The sequence below is a fragment of the Camelus bactrianus genome, chromosome 25 (genome assembly GCF_048773025.1).
Source record: "Camelus bactrianus isolate YW-2024 breed Bactrian camel chromosome 25, ASM4877302v1, whole genome shotgun sequence".
NCBI lineage: Eukaryota > Metazoa > Chordata > Mammalia > Artiodactyla > Camelidae > Camelus > Camelus bactrianus.
In genome coordinates, this window is record NC_133563.1 from 26,374,783 (window position 1) to 26,395,955 (window position 21,173).

General features: G+C 46.1%; 1 long non-coding RNA gene across 1 annotated transcript in view; it reads right to left on the reverse strand.

Moving 5' to 3' along the window:
• LOC141574991 (uncharacterized) overlaps positions 1-20,842 on the reverse strand; it is a 40,671-nt gene extending 19,829 nt beyond the window's left edge. Inside the window, exons 1-2 of the long non-coding RNA XR_012502195.1 lie at positions 20,714-20,842; positions 20,401-20,589 (exon numbers count right to left, since the gene is read on the reverse strand). This is a non-coding gene — a long non-coding RNA (uncharacterized LOC141574991). The remainder of the gene's footprint in view (positions 1-20,400; positions 20,590-20,713) is intronic.
• Between the last annotated feature and the right edge of the window lie 331 nt (positions 20,843-21,173).

Below are 21,173 nucleotides of genomic sequence, written 5' to 3' on the forward strand. Positions count from 1 at the left end.
TCAAAGAATGACTTGCTGAGGTTTGCACTTCAGTAAATAGCAGAGACAGGAATTCAAACTCAGGTTGGGCTGATTCTCAGCCCAGGCAGAGTCAGGACTGGGTGTGAAGGTTTGGTTCGGGCTCAGGGCTTTGTCTGTTTTCGGCACTGGGCCCCCTCCTTCTCGCCTCCAGTGTACACGTGTCTGCAGGCCTCCCTGCCTCTGGTCTCGGGCAGCAGGGGTGTCTCATCTTCCTTCCCTCCTCTGTGTGAGGACAGTCAGCTGTTTGTCCTGGAGCCAAGGACAGGCTATCAAGGGCTCGGACTCGTTTTACTTCCTGAGCAGGGAAGTGGCCTAGCTCTGTGGAAACCATCAATTCGAGGGGGATGAATTTAGCTGCCCTCCCTAGTTGGCAGCGGGGAGGCGGGCAGGGTCCTGTCAGCCAGAGGATGCAGGCCCAGCTCCAAAAGGGCTTTTGTCTGAGGCTGGGCCCCAGGCCAGAGTGACATTCTTCGGTGGAGGCTGCCAGGCCACTGCTGAGAGGGGCACCTGCAGGCCAGGGAGGGAAAGAGTGAGAGGCCCATCTCTCTTCCAGAGAGGAGAGGGCCTGGAGGGCAGAATCTGCTGTTTGGGGGCCCCCAGGGAGCTGAGGCCATGTCAGCAGGTGCTTCAGGCTTGAGAAGAGAAGCCAAGACCCAGACTCCCACTGCCCAGAGACACGGACTATTTATTGTCAGCTTTTGTTATGTCTGATTAAAATCCCAACAAGAGGAAAGAAATCCGTTCCTTCTGTGACAGCTTTCTTATAAAAAACCTAAGTTCACAGACCTCTCTAGTAGGAAGAGAGGTCATATTTTAGAAGTTTCCTGTGATAACTCCCCATTCAGTGCACCATCACCATTTACAGTGGATGCCCTGCCCTGATCCCCTTTGCAGGGTGGGTGCAGCCATCTCCCCGCTGCTGTGAGTGTTGGCTGCTAATGCGCACAGCTGCCCCCTTCTCTGGAGAACTGCCCTCGGCCCTCAGGAACCACCTTTCCCTGGAGGTTACCCTTCCCTACCCTCCCGAGCACTTATAGGCAATGATTGACCCAGGGCCTCACGGAGGCACCAGGTCTGTGGGGCGGCTCATGCTCCAGAGATCCCCACGGATCCAGCTGAGGCTAGACTGATGGAGACCACATCCCTGTTTAGCTCTTCCTCTGGCCCATCCTGCCTCTCTCACTCCCATGCTTCCGAAAGTCCTTCCTTTATAAATCTCAGGCACGAGAATCCCCATACTAGGTTCTGGTTCTCGAAAACCTGAGCTCAGACACCCTGCTTTCATTAATTTATTTCTGTAAACAATGTAGTGAGCATCTACCATGTTATAGATACATTTGTATATACAGAGATTACAGCTGTGAACTAAACTTACACGGCTTCACCCTCAGTGAGCCTAGAGTCGAGTGACAGGAGACGCATACTAAACAATCACACACACACACACACACACACACAAATACAATGATGATTGTAATTACTATTACGTATCAAAAGTATGGAGGTATGAGTAAATATGACTGGAAAATTCCAGTAATTCACCTGTTGCCTCTCAGCTCCGTATCCATCTTTCTAAGCTTTGCTCTAAGATGCTGGGGCTGGGACTCTGAAAACTACATTTCCCAGGTGCCCTTGTCCACTGTCTTTTTGCTGGGTACTGCTAATAAGAGGTACTAGAAGGAAACTGGCAGGTAGGAGGAGTGGAGAAGGAACTCACTTCCTGTGCTTTCTTGTTCTTGCCAACTTCTCTGCACCTGGGGGTGCCCCACCTCAGAGGACGGAGCACCAGCTCGGCAGCAGATGGCTCCCATCCCCAGAACCAGGCTGCAGTGCCTCTTCAGATGTTCCAGCTCCTGCACCCAGGTTCTGGGAAACTCACCTCTTCCCCTTGTTCCCTAGTCCTAAGGTTGGCAACTGCTTCCTGTCATGTTTATCCCCGGGTTGCTTCAGCACCTGTTTTCATTCTTTCAGTCCTGTAACACTTGTATCCACCCCCCCCCCCCCATATTAAATTCCCTCTGGTTGAAGTACCTGGTTTGGTTTCTATTTCCTACCGAGAGCCTGGCCCTTATATGGCCCGTGCGTCAGAAAAGGCAGCTCTGAGAAGACGTATTTAGAGCCCAGATCTGAGGGATTGGTAGGAGTTAATCAGGGGAAGGGTGTTTAGAAGAAATAGAAATTAGAGGAAACAGCAAATACAAAGTCACTGAAGCAGAAACAGACAGAGGAGGCTTATATGGCAAACCTAAGTGCTCTGAAAGAATGGAGGGAGGTCAGTTAGGGTCACATCGTGCAGGATCTTGAAAAGATGAGAAGCCATCAAAGAATGTTAAGCTGGAGAATGACACAAACAACCGTATTACAATAAGGATCAGAGGTGACTGTCTTCCCTTTTGAACTAAATCCTGATGGTGTTGGACAGCTGTTGCCTTAGGAGATAGTCCACTCCATTGTTAGAATTCTTTCTTTCAGAAACAGCGTAGCCAGAGCCATAGTTAGCTTTTACCTGGAGTTTTTGTGTAAATCAGGAACAGGTACCCCCTTGGGGTAGGTGCCCTCCCATGGTTTGGCTAAAGGAAAACACCTTTGTATGTAGACTGAAGCTTGCTCCTTTCTGGTAAAAACAGTCCGGGCATCTTTGTGCAGCGCCCACAGTGCACAGCCACGGCGGCAGCCTCGAGTGCAGTCCAGTCACCAAAGGCACAGCCTTTGGAGCCAGGCAGTTCTGAATTCTCACGCCACATCTACATCCCACCTTGAGAATGTGGCCTAACTTCTCCATGTCTTTGCTGCCTCAGCTGAAAATTGGGGGTAAAAATATGTGTCTTATAAGGCTCTTGTGAGGGTTAAATTAGGTCATCCTTTCAAAGCACCCAGCTCAGTTCCTGGTGCCCACTGGGTCTTTTAAAAATGATCATTATTTTAATTGTTAGCAAGTCTTGTTGTCTGCGTTCAAATTAACCTCCCTGGAACTTCCAGCATAGCTGCTCAGTAGTTGGTCTAATCCCTCTTCCACATGAGGACATTTCTGCCAGTTGCAGTTAGTTCCCATGCCTCTTCTTTGGGCTGGTTTTCTCCTCTGTGCCCCCGCTGGCTGCCTGGGTCAGTTCCTGAACTGTTCTCTCTATCCCAGCCCCCACGGCACAGGTCCCAGCTCTTCTCTTCTGTTGGATCCACCAATGACCAAACCAACTGGCTGGCTAGTGGGACTGTCTTGCAATGCCAGTGGCTTCAAAACTTGACACTTACTTATGATGCCACCCCCTTGATGGTTTTCCTAATGTGGCAGCTGCCTGAGAAGCAAGCTGAATACCGTTGCCAGGCTGGGAAGAGCATGTGTTTCCGAGGATTGGCGTGGACAGGGACTCAGGAGGCAAACTTCCATGATGTGTCCTTATCTGTCATCCTGTGGTTACTCACTAGGTCCGCTTCCCTGCTGCACCTCCTCTGGACCCACACAACATGAGGAAAAAAACGGACGGTGACTTGGACAGGAAGCAGCATTCACTAGCCCCCAGCAGGGCTGGGGAGTGGGAGTGAACGCGGATATTCTGAGACATACAGCCCATTACAGCCCCTGGCCTTCTGCTTGTTCTTACATTTATTGATTCAACACTTTCTCATTTTGTGCCAATCCAGTGCCCAGCACCGTACATGTCTGTCCTCGGCTCTCCCAACAACCACAAGGTAGATGCCACTACTGTCCCCATGGTCACATCTGAGTGATTAGGGCTCTAAAGCACCTGAGTCTCTGGTCCCTGTTGCCCAAGGAGAGTCTGGGTTCAAAACCACGGGTGTGACTCCTAGACAGGTGTTTTTCACCGTGATGCCATTCAGCTCTTGTCAGCTCACCCGAGACTGCCTACTGGATAGTAGTTCTCGACTGTTTGTGTCTTCTTTCCCACCGACAACTCAGCGTGTGCTTGGGGGTGGTGAGGAGTAAGGGGGAGGTGGAGATAAAGATGTGGTAAATAACTTGCCCACAGTCACACAGGTAGGAAGAGCCAGGTCTCAGCCCAAGGTCTAGCTGACTGCAGAAAACCTAAAGCCCAGACCTTTCCGCCACCGCACCCTGCTGTACCACGCAGCCTGTGGGTGGACTCCTCTGATCAACTGACCTTTCTCAAACAGCCACTGTATACCAGGCATTGTGCGGGGGTACCAAAGCCCATCTCCTTTGCCTCTAGGTGGGATAGATTCTGAGGAACATACAATTTTATGTTCCAGAACTCCCTGGAGGATCAGGTAGGGCTCTTAAGAGAGCAGAAGTTCCAGACTCTTGCAGGAGATAGAGCCTCTGCCCAGGGCTCCCAGCAGAGTTGAACGTGTCATCCGCTCCCCAGCTCCAGTGCAGACCATCCACTTTGTACGATGTGTGAACAGGGTCCACGTAGCTGGGAAGGGCAGCCCTGTATCTGCCTCACAGAAACGTGGAGGCAGGAAAAGCACCACCGAGTCAGTCATCCACCCACCAAAATGGATGTGTTGAGGGTCTGCCCCAGGCACTCTGGGCACCTCTTGCCTCCGCTCTCAAAGAGTCTTGAAGTTCATTGATCTGGGGAAACCCAGCAAAGGAGAGGTAACACACAAGGCAGAACAGGAGAGCAGGCAGATGTGGTCAAGAAAGAGCAGTGAACTTGAGGTTACAAGTTTGGGGTTGCAGGCTGGCTTTGCCGCTAACCTGCCTCCTGGGTTTGGGGTCAAGTTTGATGTTTTCCTTGACTCCTGGTTCAAGCTTTCTTCTTCCTGCAGCATGAGCTTCAGACTGAACAGCACATAATCTGATTCTTCAGTTTGACCCCAACATTCTTCTTTGGGCAGCCCTTTTGCATCTGGCTTAAGCACCTTTTCTGGCTCCGGCCCTGCACAGAGAATACCTGAAAAGTGGGGAGATACTTTAAAACCCTAAGGTCTCACTGATGCACTGAAATCATAGCATGTCTTCCTGGTTTGGTTGTGTGGCCCGGACCCATCTGGGTGGGCCTGCACAGGTCACATTTCCTTCCTGGTCTTGTGAGTAAAAGGAAAATATCTTAGGCCAGTTTTTCCCAGAAGCAGAGCCTGAGCCAAGGATTTGGGTGAAATTGATTTATCTGAGAAAAGCTCCCAGGAGTAAGGAGAAAGGGAGTGGAGGAAGCAGGACAAGGAAGAGGAAGAGGGAAAGAAAGGGTGTGACTGCAGCGCAAGCCCCAGCCTCACCCACATCCCCTGGGGCAGTCTGGCACTTGAATTACACCTCGGAGTTTCTCCCAGCTCTCCTCAAAAGAATTGTCCCCTTTGCCCCCACCCGAGGGCAGTGCTGTGAGGAAAGTCACAGGGGTGATCAGTTCACTTGCAGAAGCAGGGGCGGGGCACTGACAGCTGGCTGGCCCAACGGCTCTGGGGGTTCTGGGTGGGGCACCAACAGTGTCCATTGTGGTTTCAACTCTACAAATCTTCTTACTCCAAGAAGTGATCACCAAGAACCCTCCACAAAGCAGGAGAGGGGAGAATTTAGTTCACTACTGTTTCTTTGGTCAAACCCAAATTGTTGACCTCCCGCCTGAATTCCAGATTCTGACCGGCCCAGATGGCTTCCTCTTTCATTTCAGTATCGGCCTAAACAAAACCGAGTTAGAAGGAAAAACAGTCCAACACAAAAACAGCACACTTCCCTAAGCCAAATAGAAATAATTTTTGCATAATGTTTTTTTTTTTTTCTGGAAATCGACACATCTGCTTCCTCCAAACCTCGGTGATCAAGTGCTGATTATGTGACAGTCCCATCAGTGAGTCTTTGTTGAATATTTCGAAATGTACTCCTCACTTCTTCCTCAAAAAGTCAGCCCCCTCTACTTACTATCAACGGCTGATGCAGGATGCTAAAGAAGGCACAGCTTAGGCACAGGCAGCTGTAAGGTTAAAAAAATTTAAATGCCATATAAACAGCCCATCAGAATTTAACTTTTAAATGTCGAAGTACAATCTATAATTTGCTCATCAAACATAAAATAACCCCCAAAGTGCCAAATTTTAGACCAGTGGTTTTCCACCAGGGGCAATTCTGCCCCCTCAGGGAACACTTGGAAAAAACCTGGAGACCTTCTGGTTGTCGTAAAGGTGGGGGGAGGTGTGTGCTGCTGGCACTGAATGCACAGAGACCAGCAAGGTGGCTGAACACCCCACAGTGCACAGAACAGCCCCCACAACAAAGAACTACCCAGTCCCAAATGTCACCAGTGCTGAGGTTGACAAAAACTTGATCTGGACTGTTTTCTTTCGCATGAATTTTGCATTGATTCTCTGTCTTGGCCTATTTTCAATAATTTAGAACTTTCAAAACCCCAGTGTTTAAATACTTTTGAGCACCAGTTCAAGGTAAAATGCTGCTGCGGGTGCTCAAGTACTGACTTGTTTTGGTATTGCTGACTTAGTAAAATAGTGATTCACTTAGAGACGTTGAATTCCCTCCACCTGAGTTTTCTGAGTTAAGCATCAGAGCAGAGGTCCAGTACACTCACCCAGTAGGAGGTCCTGTGCTTGGGGCTTAGTGCTCTGCAGTGGTTGTCTTGAAATTCTTAATAATTTTGTGTTTGAATCTGTGTTTTGATAGCCACGTCCAGTGGGACGATGATGCATGCCCCAGGGTTTGAAGCCTCGGCTCACGTGGAGTCCTGTGACTCTACACCTGCCTGGATGCCCACTCTTCCGCCCCCACCCAGTGACCGCTGCTGCCCTTTGCCCCTGGCAGGGGATGAGAGAGGACATGGAGTTGGGTAGGGTGTGTGTGCTCCATGCACCAAGTCAGGGGCAGGGCCCCAGAAGTATCCCATGCCCAATGGAGGGCAACATTAAATAAAAAGCACCATGTGTTATGGACTGAACATCTGTGTCTCCCCCAAATTCATATGCTGAAGCCCTGATTCCCCAGTATGATGGGATCTGGAGGTGGGGCTTTTGGGAGGTACTTAGGTTTAGATGAGGTCATGAGGGTGGGAGGCCCCATGATGGAATTAGTGTCCTTATAAGCAGAAGAAGAGGGACTAGAGTTCACACCCTCTCTCACCCATGTGATGAAACAGCAAGAAAGTGGCTGTCTGCAAGCCAGGAAGAGGGCTCTCACTAGGAACCAAATTGGATGGCACCCTGATCTTGGACTTCCCAGCTTCCAAAAGTGAGAAAATACATTTGTTATTGAAGCCACCCAGTCAGTCATATCTTGTTGTAGCAGCCTGGGCAGACTCAAACACTGTGACAGGCTGAGGGAGAGACAGAGACAGCGGAAGAAAGTTAAAAGCTTTTCTCTTACTTTTTGAACCAGAGGGCCTCACGTTTTCACGTCGCATGGGTCCCCGAAGTGATGGAGCAGGCCCTGTCTAGGATGGATAACCACTGCTCGTCACTGGGCTGTGTTCTAAGCAAAGCCTTCCTAGCGGAGTTTGAGGCTTCCCTTTTGCTCTGGAGACGTGACGTTGTCCCCTGGCAGTGTACAACCAAACTGTTTTTGGAGGAAACTTCAGACCAGACCACTGACACATCTAACATATCGTTGAACTACTTAATACCAGAAATTTTAAAGAAAAATGAAAAGGCTTTAGAAATCCCAGTAGCTTGAATTCTCTTTCACTGTGTATGTATAAGACGGCAACTCACTCAGAATTTACTGGGCTTCAGGCTTTTCTTTTTTTTATCGCCTTCAGCATCTTTGGACCAGACCTTGTGTGCACTGGAGAGAACATTTTTTCCACGGTGCCTGGTGGGACGCCTAAGGATAGACAGCTGGGTCTTTGCCGAACTTACAGGAACAGCTGTATTTTGTGCCTGTCTGCTAATTATGTTTGTCTAGGGCAGAATGTCATCTCGTATTTGCTTTCATTGTAACATTCCTCCTGGTAGTGAATTTGTGGGGGACCGACATAAAGCACCCACCCTCCTGTAGTCACTTGTGGGGCTAATGATGTTCACCCAAAGTTCCTGACAGTTGCTGAATGGCTACCTTGCCTCGGAACACATCTCACTGGTGGGCAATAGTGCTATTCTGTTTTACAGACTGAATTTGGGAGGCGTGGAAAGAGGTCAGGAAATTCATTCCTGGTCATGTGACCAGTGAATAGTAGAGCAAAAACCTGTGCTCATCAGTCCTGACGGATGCTAGAACATGAAGCTAGCCCCTGGGCTCCTCCGGGCCAGCCTCCGGCTGTCCTGTGTATGCTAGCTGTCAGGGACTGAGGGGACCAAGGGGCAACCCAGCCCCTCTATCTCATGTCCTGTGAGGCCACTCAGCCAAAGGGACAAGTGGGGACTAAATCCCACCCTGTGCTCTGCTCCCTAAGCCTTGGTCTGGCTTTTCCACCCAGAAGAATGGGTGCTTTTATCAAGTTCATCTGCCCACAAGGGGTGTCTTTTCTGGATTCACACAAAGGCACTGAATAGACAGGCAGGATTCAGGGGGGGTCGCTGGGGGGTTTTGCCTGTCTTTGACTTTCTACTGGTTATTATCAACCCTTGGGTGCCCAGGGCCACCCACACCCAGCAGGCACTCCTATCAAGCGGACACACCCTTGACCCTTAGGCCAAAATGGACCCCACTGCTTTCTCAGAATGTAGCCCAAGAACCATCTATGGCAGAATAATCTGGGTGGTTGTTAAAAATGCCGATTTCTGGACCGGGATCCGATTGCCATACTCAGAATTCTTGAGGCCAGGACCTGGTCATCTGCATTTTAACTATATCCCGGAGCATTTCTCTGCCTTCTAAGGTTTTAGCACATGTCTTCAGTGCTTCCTGCTGACTGCTCTGCTCTGGCTCTGAACCCATCACTGCCTGATTCCAAACTAACCCTGGGCTCTGCACTTGACCCTTCTGTGGCCTCCTCAGTCCTCCACACTCAGTGGATGTTCAGTCCTGCCCGTGTCAGAAGTCTGGTTTCCCCTCTGGGCCTGTCCACTCAGCTGGCACCTCTGTGGCTCTGCGCTGCCCCAAGTAGCACCTCGTTCTGGTGAGATGCAGCTCCCAGCACACCGCAGGCCTGAGATAGGAACCCTGGCTCTTGCCTATCTAGCCCTTTGGATCCAGCTAACTCCTCTGAAACTTCACTTTCAAGTCCCCTCTGGCCTGACCAACGTCCCAGTCACAGAGACAATCTGTCCCACAGTCCCCATCTCTGTGACACCCTCACAGTGCACCCTGGTCCTGAGCATGGACACCCAGGGCACAAGAGCTGTGGCAGAGACCACCATCCTGCTGTCTGGGAGGTCTCTCAGGGCCCACCCCTCTCAGTGCATTTTTTTTGCTGCCTCTGGCCCAGGCCTGCCCACAGCCCATGGTTGGGGAAACGTGTAATGCTCTGGGTTTCTGGTTTACAGTTTTTGGAACTATAGGGATTCTCATATGTGAATCCTCAGAGTGAGTGTTAAGGCTGAATTTTTGGTTTTTGGGTTTTTTTTTTTTTTTTTTTTTTGCAAGTTAAAGAAGCCAACGGTAAAAGGTTGGAAGTTCATATTTTAGTGTTAATTACATCATCTGGTAGCACCCACCAACACCTCAGGGCATTATATTATAATGACACTAAGTCACCCTGATAATAACAAACATGGTATTTAATAGATTACTTATACTGTATTTTATTTGATCCTCATAGACTACTAATGGCTAATAGTTACTTTGTGCCAGGCTCTATGCTCTATGACATTTATGTATGTTAATTCCTTACCAACACAGGGAGGTTACTTAACTTGTCCACAGTCACACAGCCTGTGAGTGGCTTAGCCAGGATTGGCACTTCAAAGCCTGTGTTTAATGACCAAGCTCTAACTGACGCATATCAAAACAGGAAGGTAGATTTTAGCATTCCTGTTTTACATATGAGGGGGCTGAAGATGAATGAGGTGAAGTGACTCGTCGGGGTGAATCACTGCTGCCTTTTTAAGGTGGTAGCTCAGGATGTAAAGGGCATATCACCTGAGATTTAGTGCATGTTCTTGAGGCCAGTGGGAAAATACCTAAGAGATTGAAAAGGGTCATGAGAGTGGGTCTGGAAATCCCAGTGGTAACGTCCAGGGTGAAAGAAATACCATTTTTTGCTCATCTGGGTGGCATTTTGATGCTTTTCTGAGCATCTACTGAGAACCAATTAAGTTCTCACTAATGCATATGTTTTCTAAGCTAGGCATTGTACTAGGCATGGAGGATACTGAGATGAATAAATCCCAGTCCCTGACTTCAAGATGCTCATAGTTTAGTGGGGAAGAGAGAGAGACAAAATCAGGTAATTATAAACAATGGTTTACAGGTTGGGTGGAAACTATACAAAGATACTATGGGATTCTAAATGAGAAAGTGTGAGGAATCAAGAGAGACGGGTGGAGTTGGGTGAACAGACTAAGGGGAGATTTTCTAGTGAGGTGGCAAAGGCTAAAAGGGTAAGTTTGCCAGTCGAAAAGCGGGTAGATGTACCTCTGCTTCTGTGCATTAGATAGTTGCTTATAAGGTATCAATTCTGCCAAGAATAACTGGAAAGGCTAGATTACAAACCAACCAACCAATCAATCTAACAAAAAACAAAAACAGCTGTTTGAAAGAATTGGCGAGCAACCGAAGTAACCAGGACTTGAGAGAACCAGATCATAGACAGAAGGGAACTACACAGAAATGAGCGATATTCTATGTCACTTTTCCCCTTGATGCATTTGCAATTCATCAGGAAAGTCAATTAGAAGCTGAGAGCTTGAAGTCTAAATCTAAGTAAATTTTTTGTCCATCTCAAGGTATTGAGGGAATTTGAATTCTGTCAAAAAGGAGAAGCCCTGGTAAACAGACCAAACTTTTAATGAGACCACTGAAAGTCCATGCCTTAGGAGTAAGGACAACTGGAAAAAAAAAAAGTCACACTCAAACCATATCAATTTCTGATTGAATTAAAGTGAATTGTTCCTATACTAACTGCATCCAAGAAGAGAAGTAAAGCCTCTCTGGATAAATATAACATTATCCAGATTCTCTATAAGTTTTCAAGAGAATGCCCAGACTTTCATTAAAAAGTTACTAGCTACTGCAATAGAAGAGAATCAAAAGCTCAAAACCCAAAGGGGAAAAAAATCAGACAATAGAAATAGACCCACAGATGATCCAGACTTTAAGATTCACAAACATAGACTTTAAAATAATCATGATTAATTTTTTCAGGAGAATGACAGGTGAAGAATTGATCCATAGGAAAAAGCAAATAGAAAATATAGAACTGAAAAGCCAAATAAATTAAATTAAGAACTTAACAGATGCATTAAACAGCAGATTTGGTATGACAGAAGGGCAGGCTAATAAACTTTAAGAGATAATAGTAGGAAATATCCAGGCTTCAGCATGGAAGAAAACTATGTAAACTACAGAAAATAAAAAGAGAAACAATATAAATGGTGGAGAAAAAATCTAAAATGCAAGGAATTATCCCATAATAAGGGAGAGAATAGGTTGAAGAATTAGTTGAAGATATACAGGCTGAATGATTTTCCAGGGTATTAAACTACTTCAAGTAGTCCACTATCCCATTTGATTTTTATGGCAATTCTGTGAAGGCTGCCAAAAGATGTTACATCCACTTTACAGAAGAAAAAGTGGAATCCCAGAGAGGCTAAGGGTCTTCATTCATTTATTTAAAATGCAGTCATTCATTAACTCAGCAAACATTTATTGACTGTGATCATCTGTAGACTTATTATACAAAGCAATAAAAAGCTTTATAAATAATAAATGAGTAAATAGAAATGAATTTTTCTTATTTTTAATTAAAAAAATAATTGTTTAAAGCCCTCAAAATGTAGATTTTTTACAATATATGTGGAAGCATCAGTATGACAACAATAAAAGCACAAAAGACAAAAGGGAGAGAAAGGAAAGTATATTCGTATAAGCTCCTTATGTTATATATAAAGTTTTTTTTAAAACACTGTTTAAAGATAGTGTAAGTCAAGGATATAGAATATAAAACCTAGAGCAATCACTAAAATATATTCAATAATCCGAAAGAAGTCAAGAAAAGAGGAAAAAAGGAACAAAACAGAGAGGATAAATGGAATATGAACAACAAGATGGCTGACTTAAATCCAACTATATCAATAATTACACTAAGTGTAAATGGTCTAAACACCCTAATTCAAAGGCAGATGTTGCCAAACATGGTTTTAAAAATTGAACAAAATGGGTTAAAGTAAAAACAAAAATCTGACATTCCCAAGTGCAGACAAAAATATGGAGCAACAAGAACTCTTATATATTGTTAGTGGGAGTGGAAAGTGGTACAACCATTTTGGAAAACTGGTGCTAAATATGTGTATTATCTATTAAAGCTAAATATATGTATATCATTCAAGCCAGCAATTCTATTCAGCAGAAATGCATACATACGTTCACCAAAAAAAATGAGAGAATGCTCATAGCAGCACTTTTGTAATAGCTAAAACCTGGAAACTACTCATATTTCCATCAACATTAGACTGAATAAAAACACTGTGGTATATAGTTATATGATGGAATATTATAAGATGAAAAAAGAACAAATGGCTGCCAGATGCAACCACACGAGTGAGTCTCACAAAATACTAAATAAAGGAAGCCAGAGAAAAAGAGCATATATTGTATGATTCCATTTAAATAAAGTTCAAAATTGGGCAAAAGAAATCAATTTGGAATGAAGTGAGAATATTGGCTACCTTTTACGGGATGGCGTCGGGGAGCCAGCAGGAAGGAGGCTTCTGTGTTGCTAATATTCTAATTCTTGACTGCACAGTCATCACTTGAGTATCTCAATTCTGTAAAAATGCATCAGACTGTAAATTTAGAACTTGTCCACTCTCCTATATTCACAGCATACATCAATAAAGTATCTGTTAAAAAATAGGGATGAATGGCAATCCAGGCAAGGGAGATGGCAGAAGCAGAGGCATGGAGGAATAAGTAACATGGTGTATGGAAAAATTACAGGTAGCTGGATGCTGCTGGAGTGTAAAATGTGAGGTAGGTTATAGCAGCGTCGAGGGAAGATGTTACAGTGGCAGCTCATGGAAGGCCTTGTGTGTCCTGCTAAAGAGTGTGGACTGTCTTCTAAGGTCAGGTAAACACTGGAAAGGTCCTAAGCAAGAGATGACATAATAAGATGTGGAATTTTAAAATCTCAGTGTCAGCTGGCAGAGAAGGACAAAAATAGGTGCAGGGAGACTAGTTAAGATGCTCTTGCAAAAATCCAGATGAGAGACGATGACGAATTGAAGCAGGGTAGTGGTTGTACAAAGAGAACACGGCTTCAGAACTATTTGGGAGACAGTATTAATAAGCCTTTATTGGATGTAGGAGGTGAAGAAAAGTAGACTGGAGGATGATTCCTAAATTTGCAACACAAATGACTGTATGGCTGGTGTTGCTACCAAATGAGGCAGGGGACATTCAGGAGTTCAGGGAAGAGACAGAAGGCTAGTTTAGTTTCAGACAGTTTGCACGGTTTACCAGATAAGGCAGCATTCAAATTGAGGGGGATTCTTTGGGAGTTATTTTGGGGTCCCGTTTTCCTGGAATTGATGACCGATTTAAATGCCAGGTCTCTGACGTTCTCTATAATCACTGTTTGGTTTTCTTGCCTTTTCTGGCCATAGTACACATTCAAGACACAAAGCCATGGTTGTCAGCAGCAGATCCAGTGGCACGGCTGTCCTGGGGTCTGAAAGATTTCATCTCGCTTTCCTCCACTGCTCCAAACAAAGGCCATCTTATGCACCATCTATTTCAGTCATTTTTATGAGTGCCGTGGAATATTTTCAAGCCATCCTTTTTAAGCATTATCTCTTGGCAGTTAAGAAAATAGATCCATTGCAAGCACTGGGGTTTCTGAAAAGGGGTTTAAAAATAGCTCAGGGCACCAGACAGCTGCAGTTATTGGGAAATGTAGCTCTTTGCTTGCACTTTTGCTGGTTTCCATCTCAACCTTGCAGCTGGAAACCGGCAGTTCTTCCTCTGCTGGGAACAGATGCAAAAGGAGGAAGGAATGGGCCGGGACCCTCTCTTGACTTGGGGTCACACTTGGCTTCTGTGAATGCTGAGAGGCGCTGGGATAATGGAGAAGGGCATACCAAACTCTTGGGTTTGAAAAAGCCTATTCAATATTATGATATATCTTTGTATTTGGAAATGAAAAACATAAGCCTATTGCTTTTTGTCATGCAAATTACAGGAAGCAGATGGGATAAAATCCTCTTGGCTAATAGGGGTAGGCAGAAAACGCGCTGACTGACAACAATGCTCTATGTAGTCTCTCACGTGGTACCCAAGGCAATGCTAGCGGTGGCAGCGTTGTTCCCAGCTTACAGGTGTGAGAACTGAGGAAGGGAACTGTTGAGGGACCTGCCCCTCGTCACAGAACCAGGGAGTGAGGGAGGCAGGGCTGCAGCACACACTCCAAAGTCCCTGCTCTTACGCGTTGCTCTAGATTGCCTTTTAGCTGGGGGTCCATAAGATTTTTAACCTTTCTCTAAAGGGAGCATGGGTGTTTAAAAAAAGAAAAAAACAAGAATAAACACGCACACACCTCTGTTCTAAGCATGAGCTCTATCATGATGCCACTCAATAAATGTTTGCTGAATAAACACATGACTGCATTTTAAATAAAGGAATGAAGACCCCTAGCCCCTCTGAGACTCCAATTCTTCATCTGTAAAATGGATATAATAAGATCTTTTGGCAGCCTTGACAAAGTTGCCGTGAAGATCAAATGGGATAATAGACGATTTGAAGGAGTTTAATGCCCTGGAAAATCATCCAGCAGTTAATTCAACCAGTGGTCAGTGAGCACCTATGTACCAGGTGTTGTCCTGGGGATACATCAGAGAACCAAGCAAGCAAAGCCCCTGCTCTGTTTTATCAGGAAGAGATGGAAAGTACACAAGAAACCTAGTAAGTAGGTAAAGTTTCTCAAGAAGGCTTTAATGATATATGCATGTAGGTGACAAGGGCTACAGAAAAAAGAAAAAGTAGAGTGGGGTATGCGTGACTGGGGTGAGGACGAGTTGCAGTTTAAAATCAGGCGTTAGCTCTGCAGACTCCTCGGTGAAGAGTGTGACAGGTGGTAAAGCAGAGTTATGCCTGCTGTGTCCCAGTTCAGTGGGGCTGGTGCCCAGGAGTGAGGGAGCCAGAGGAAAGCAGTGGGAGGAGAGACTAGGGACATGATGGGGGCCAGGGGGTGTTGGGGGCCTTGAATGGATGTGCACTTTCACTGTGAAAGAAGTGGGCACCCCTGGAGGGTTGGACTCAGGGGAGTGACACGGCCTGACATGCTGTAAAGAAATCACTCTGGCTGCCGAGCTGAGAATGGCTGTAGATGGTAATGGTAGAAGTGAGGGATATGAGACTGGTTAGCAGGCTATCCCAGTAATCCAGAAGGGAGGTCAGAAGGGTGGCTTTTTGTATACATTCTGAAGAAAAGCTGATGAGATGAGACAGATGGACAAGCTAGAGACTGTGTGTTCCAAAATCCAAGTGAGGAAAGGGGATTGGGGAGGAGGCATTGATCATTCTTGACGAATACTGTGGACAGATCAGTCTGGTGAGAGCAGTGGCCGCCTGTGAGATCTGGCAAGGTGGAGGTCGCCAGCGACCTCGACAAGGGCTGTCTCAGTGGAGTGGTGGGCCTGAAAGCTAACTGGAGTGTGTTGAGGGGAAAATGAGAGGAGAGAAACTGGAGGCAGAGAAAAGTTTCAAAACTGTTTTATAACTTTGAATCATGGTAAAATACACATATCATAAAATTTATCATCTTAACCATTTTCAAGTGTATATTTGAGTAGTGTTAAGTATATTCACGTTGTTGTGCAGCTATCCCCGGAATTCTTTCACCTTGCAAAAACCGAAACTCTACATCCATTAAACAACAATTCCCCATTCCCCACTTCCCCCAGCCCCTGGCAATCACCATTCTACTTTCTCTATGAATCTCACCACTCCAGGTACCTCATACAGTATGTCTTTGGAATCATACAGTATTTGTCTTTTTGTGACTGGCTTCTTTTACTTAGCATCATGTCCTCAAGGTTCAGCCATGTTGTAGAATGAATTAGAATTTCCTTCCTTTTTAAGGCTGAGTAGCATTCCATTTTATATACACACCAGGTTCTGTTTACCCATTCATTCATCAGTGGACATCTGGGCTGCTTCCACCTTTTGGCTATCATGAATAAGGCTGCTATAAACATGGGTGTGCAAGTATCTCTTTGAGAGCCTGCTTTCAATTCTTTTGGGTATATAGCCAGAAATGGAAATGCTGAATGAGGCACAGAAAAGTTTTGCTGCAAAGGGAAGCATAAAAAAGGGATGGGAGGTGTGTGTAGCTGGTAGCAGAAGTAGGGTCAGGAGGTTTTTATTATTTGTTTCTGTTTTAAAATATGGGAGAAAGAGCAGCATATTTTCACCTGATGGGAGTGATCCAGCAGAGAGAGAAACATTGAAAATGAAGAATTGCTGGAGCAGTGTTCTTGGGTAGGTGAAGTGGACTGGATCTCGTGCACAAATGGAAAGGTTGGCTCCTTTGGGGCCAAAGGTGGGAAGGCAGAGTCTGTGGGTGCAGGTGCAGAAAGGGCAGTAGATTGGTGGCTGGAATTTGTGGAAGTTCTCTGGTTGCTTTGATGTTCTCAGCAGACTAGGAAGCAAGGTTGTCAACTGAAGGTAATATGTCATAATAGCAGGTTTAGCTACCAACTCTGTGAGCTGGACACTATGCTAGGAGTATTACTTTCTTTGTGAACTTCACAATCAGCCAGCAAAGTAGCTACCTTTTTTTAATCCTCATTTCACGATGGAGAGAATGGAGATTCAGAGAAGTTAAGAAACTTGCAAAATCACACAGCTAATCATCAGAGGCACCTGTCTTCTCTCTAGGTTTGTCTGACTCTGAGGCCCATACTTTTTCTGCTACAGCCTCAGGTTCTCATTCTGTAACACCGGTCCTGTGATGAAACTACAAGATTGATCTTCAGGGACTGAGAACTCCAGGTCCCTTCCTCAAAGCACTGACATGATATTTTAATTAAATATCTGTGTGGGGTTCAGTTGTTGGGGGGTGGGAAGGTAATGAAAAGGGAACAAAAGAAGAAGGAACAATTCGATTCTCTTAAAAGGAAATAACTTTAAGGCACATCTTTTCATCCCAATCTTGCTATTTAGAACCTGGTTGGAAAGGCCAGGTTGCTAACCATCGGTGACCAGACTGCTCTCTCATAACTACGCTTTGAATCAATTCATCCTTATTACACGAGGAGGTAAATGCTACTATCTCCATCCTACACATGAGAAACCTGAAACCTAGACTTCCAAGAAAACCCCTCTGGAAAGTCGCAGAGCTTCAATTTGAATCCAAGACTCCAGCTTCAGAGTCTACGTCCTTAACCCGTTCATTGTGCCGGTGTTGGGACTCTCCCCAGGGCCGCTGGGCGAGCCCCTTCCTTCTCAGCCCACATTCCGGACAGTGGGCTGTGCTTCACTCCTTCAGTCTCACTATTCTGGTGACCAGCCCAGGTGAGCTGGGGACCCTTCCCCTCAGCCGGGCAGGGGCCTTCACTCGGGGCGGTGGGTTCTGCCATCAGAGGACTGACCCAGGCTGAGGGGACGTCCCCCAGCACAGCCAGTTGGGCATGATGACAAGAGCTGAATTCTGGCCTTAGCTCATTCCTGGCTGAAATCTCATTTTGTAAAATAGGGACCATACTTCGTTTTCACAGGTGATTCTAGATGACAATTTATGGCTATTGAAGGCCTTCAGAGAAGGTTCAGAAGAGAACCCTTCAGACAGCATTATAGTGACACTACAACCTAAAGTGAGAACTTCTCTAGACAAATAATCTCACATTTTTCACTTCTAGACAGCTCTTCTGCAGAAACACTGGCTCATGGCCCAGAGGCTTACATACAAGGAAGTTCACTGCAGTTGTGACTGCAACAGAAAAAGATGGGAAACAACTGAATGTCCAAAGAAAGACAAATGGCTAAATATACATTGTGGTGCCTCCACACGATGGAGTACTCCGGAGCCACTGACAAAACGCCAAGGTTGTAGAAGGACCAACAAGAAAAAAGCTTAAGATAAAAGTTTAAGTGAACAGAGGAAGTCTCAAAACAGTTTAATTTGATCTTATGTTCATGAATGGGGTGATACAGAAATTGGATTTTTAAATAGGTAACCACATTTATAATATATAGTAAGTGTATATTTCAAAACCTGGTCATATATAGACGATATCTTTGTAGCCGCATTGAACGCGGCCTGGAAGGATCTGACACCCATTTGTTAACCCTGGGCACCCCTGGGGAAGGGAATGGGATTGGGAAGAGGACAAGAAAGGGCAAAAGAAAACTTTTAAAGCCTTTATAAATACAGTCCTTAAAATTTTTTTTATAATGATGATATATTTGTTTATTTCTTACATACCCAAATAAGACTATCAAATAGAGTGAAAAAAAAATAAATAACAATCCCTAATGGTGAAATTTCAGACACCAGTAAATGTTGGTCCATTTTCACTGGGACCTAAGATCCCTGGGTTCTGCTGGTTCACTGCTGCCTCTGACACTAGCTGTGTGATTCTGGACAACTTGTTTTCTCTCCGGGTCTTAGTTTCCTCCTGCAATGAGGAAGCTGAGCTAGAGTACTAATTGATAGCATTTTTATTATTAACCTCCAAGCATCTGACCTCTCTTTGCAAACGCATTTTTATGTGTAGAAGTCCAAAATATGAAACAATCCAACAAGAAAGTGTGTCAATGACCCAACCATTTGTGCCCTGGACCCATTTCAGGGTTGACGTTTTCTGCCTCTAGTTGAGTGCGGGGGACCAAATCCACCAGCCGGGGCTGTCCTGCCTTTCAGGTGAGTGGAAAGTCACTGCGTGACTTGAAGTGACCCACAGAAGTTCACATGTAACAGCTGCTCTAGCAAAGTGTTTCCCTGAACGTTAAGCCCATGTGCTGGCAGGTGCCTGACAGCTCAGGAACTGTTTGGGCTCCAAGGAGACCATTGCTGTTTCTAGAGAGCTCTGTAAGAACCCCAGGTCTCTGGAAGAACCATTCATGGGTGTTTTTCAGGGGAATCAAGTCCCAGGTTTTGGTGCCCAGACCCCTCCAGCCCCAGCTCCAGCGCCACAGCTTCGGGACCGCAGCAGAAAGACAAGGCCACTGGAGAAAGGGTGGGGGCAAGAGGAGAGGTCAGGTGCAACACATATAGCGCTGTGAAATACGAGGAAGGCTCACCGGTATCACTTCCCGGCTCTGAAAGGCGCCACCTGGCCTTCTGTGGAATTGGCTGCAGCCTCCTCTGGCTGGAACTGACATGATAAGGATCATTTTGTCTCCTTTAGGGACAGAGCTAGGTGCCCAGGGTCCTCTGCATCCTTAGAGCCCAGGGACTGTACTGTCTATGTCCTGAGTTGTAACATGCAGCTCATCACTCAGAATAAAGCCTGGGCCCTGTGCTTGTGGGATTCTGTTCACATCCGGCCCAGATTAACCCAAAACTCAGAGGAGGTGGGGACAGAGGGACTGGAGTCCCAGGGGAGGGAAAGAACTCAGATGTGCAGGGACGTTCAGTAGGATTCCTTCCTGGCCCAAGTCTTCTCCAGGTACAGAAGCCAGCGTTTCACACCTCCCTGACTTTCCTGCCCATTTGTGGGACAAAGAGCTACAAACCTGGGTGATGGACCGGTTAGAACCCATGTCCCCACTCACACCAAGGCACACAGCCTGGGGGTCAGGAGACCTGGGTTCATGTCCCAGCTGGGTCACTTTCTCATTGCAAGGCTAGTCACATGCCTTCCCTGGTTCTCAGTTTCATTTGTTCTTAGAGGGTATCTGATTAGCTACTTTTCAAGGTCTCCGCCAGACCTATCAGTGACTCTAGATCTAGATTATAAGAGCCTTGACAGGGCTCTGCTTCCTTAGTGAGAGGAAGGGACTGAGCTATAATGGTGAAGTGTGTGGACCCTGGGATCAGACTTCCTGAGTTCAAATCCTGGCTCTCCTTTCCACACTCTGACTTTGGGAGCAAGGTTTTCAATCTCTCTGGGCCTCAGTTTCCACACGGGCAAAATGAAGGTAAGAACTGTGGTTACTCCATAATGTTATCATGGGGAATGCAAGAGAGACTCCCCATGAAGCTCAGGATCTGATACTGTAAATGTTCAATAATCCTCAGCTTATTACTTTGTATTTCTCTAGCCTACTACGGTGCCCAGATCATAGCAGGTGCTGACTAAACTTGTCTCTAGATAAGACATCACACCTTACCCACCACAGTTTCAGTTATACCACAGGCCAAGTCTTGTACCCTGTAAAGTTCACTGGGTGATGTAAACAACAGAAATTAATTGTCTCACGGTTCTGGAGACTGGAAGTCCAAGATCGAGGTGTCAGTGGGGTTGGTTTCTTCAGCGGGCTGTGAGGAAGGTTCCGCACTAGGAAGGAAGGTCCTGGTAGTGCCAGCCACTCTCCCCACTGGGATGGTCCAGCTGACATGATGAGAAGGCAGGTAAGGAGGGCAGGTCACCTTCTGCATATCAGTGTGACTGCAACAAGAATGATAAAACAATTATTGCTTATTGATCAATTATTACACTCCAGGCACTGAGTTGAGTCTTTTGCAAGCATAATCTATTTGTTCTGCACAGCACCCTAAGAGATAGGCATTACCTTATCACTTACTAGATGAAAAAAACTAGATTCATGGAGATTAGGTTCTTGTCCAAAGTCACTGACCTCCAGGTTTCACCAACACAGTGTCTGGCACTTAACAATTATGAAATATGAGCAATATTATTTTACTACACTGCTCCTTTCCCGTGGAGCTTTTGGGCTAAAATAACACTCTTGCCCCCTCCCCTCTATTCTGGTTGATTTGGAACCCGGCCCGGGCCTTATTAGTTCACACCCGGGGGCTGGGACGAAGCTGTTGAGTTACAAGGACATAGCCACAGGCGGTGTGCCTTTGGAACAAAGCTGGGCAGGGCCACGGAAGAGGAAGCCTGCCCTCCAGGGCCCCACTGTGCAGTCTTCCCCGAGCTGTGAGACCTTCGCGCACTCCACTCCCTGTGCTGAGCCTGAAGTGAGCCCAAGGTTTAGTCTGGAGGTTGCTCTTGACGTTGCTGTAGAA